Below are 1,657 nucleotides of genomic sequence, written 5' to 3' on the forward strand. Positions count from 1 at the left end.
AAAAAAACCCACCCTGAAGAAAATATAACTGTCGATATTTGTTAAACCTGAGTGATAGATACACTCCTACTGTATTAATATTCATAATTTTAAAAGATCTTAGCCAATTGTAGTGGCACAATCCATAATCTCAGCACTCTGGAAAGCTGAGGCGGGAGGATCCCAGCCTGGGAAACTTAATGAAACCATGTCTCAAAATAAAAATATTAAAAGGGCTGGGGATATAGCTCAGTGTGAAGGCTCTGGGTTCAATCCACAGTACTGAAAAAAAAATTTCTTACTATTAAAAATGAAATAAAGGTGCGCAAAAATATTTTTATCTGTTCTCCAGAAGATGTGGTGCTGTGCTGAGGCCTTGTGGTGTCTCAGAGTTACAACAGTCCTAGAGAGCTCTCTGGAGGTAGATCCCCCGTGAGCCTCCACGTTATCTGCAGCCACAGGGAAAGTGGCACTCGGAAGTGGTGGTCTGTAGCCAGGAGTGGTACCAGGCAACTGGGAGACCAGCTCTCAGGAGGCTGAGGCAGGAGGATTATTTGAGTGCAGGAGTTGCAACTTAGCAAGACTCTGTCTCAAAAAAATCTGTTTTTTTCTCTTTTTTTCTTAATCCTTATAGTTTGTTTTTTCTAGGGGGGGTTGGAGGGTGTTTGTTGAGGGAGGGTCTCACTATGTAGTACAGCCTGAACCTTGAATTACTTATATAGCCCAGGCTGGCCTTGAACTCATGGCAGTCTTCCTGCCTCAGCTTCCCAAGTGCTGGGATTACAGGCATGCAGCATCACCCTTGGCTAATCCCTATGCTTTAGAGCAATTACTTATAATTGTCATATAATTTCCATACACGTAACCCTTGGAGCAAGGCCCCAGCACTTCCCTTTGATGGTGACGCTACATTAACCACACACTCCCTGGCTCACCCCTCCAGTGTAACATTGTAGGATTGTGATTTTTTTTTTTTCTGGGAGAAATTCTTACTACATTGTCCAGGCTGGTATCACATTCCTGGACTCCAGCCATCCTCCTGCCTCAGCCTCCTCTAGGATTATAGGTGCACACAGCAGCACAAGGTTAGGGTTATGAATTTGGATTCCTCGTGATGTCGGAGGAAGCGAAGGTACACTTAGAATGTGTGAATCTAAGTCCTCCTTCTTCCCGGTTGTAAAACTTTGGTCAAGTCATTCAACCATCCTAAGCCTCGGTAGCAGAATGTGGGTAGTGGCCGCTTCCCAACGGCTGAGGGGATGGGGTGAGATACGTGTGTTAAGGCTCCAGGATGGAGCCTGGCACAGGGAAGAAGCTCAGCGCTCATCACTCAGTAACCAAAGGGGCTCGGTGCACTTGGCCTTTGTTCTTTCCCTTCTTGCCCTCAAATGATGTCCGTCCTTCAAGGATGGTCTGATAGGCTGTCCCAGTAAACTGTTCCTCTTGGCCCAAGGGCTGATGTCACTGACTGCTAACTAATCATGGTCAATTTTTCTTCCTTCCTTCCTTCCTGCCTTCCTTCCTTCCTTCCATTTTAAAACTTTTGAAACTAAAGGCTGGGCATGGTGGTGCATGCCTGTAATCCCAGCACTGGGGAGGCTGAGGCAGGAGGACCCTTGCAAGTTTGAGAGCAGCCTGGGCTACAAAGTGAGCTCAAGGTCAGCCTGAACTGCATAGC

At 46.5% G+C, this 1,657-nt stretch overlaps 1 protein-coding gene across 3 annotated transcripts in view; it reads left to right on the plus strand.

Annotated features, from left to right (window-relative positions):
- Positions 1 to 1,657, plus strand: part of Ncmap (noncompact myelin associated protein) — a 45,562-nt gene that overhangs the window by 31,110 nt on the left and 12,795 nt on the right. The window lies entirely within an intron of this gene.

The sequence above is a fragment of the Chinchilla lanigera genome, unplaced genomic scaffold (assembly GCF_000276665.1).
Source record: "Chinchilla lanigera isolate Chin_1 unplaced genomic scaffold, ChiLan1.0 scaffold00051, whole genome shotgun sequence".
NCBI lineage: Eukaryota > Metazoa > Chordata > Mammalia > Rodentia > Chinchillidae > Chinchilla > Chinchilla lanigera.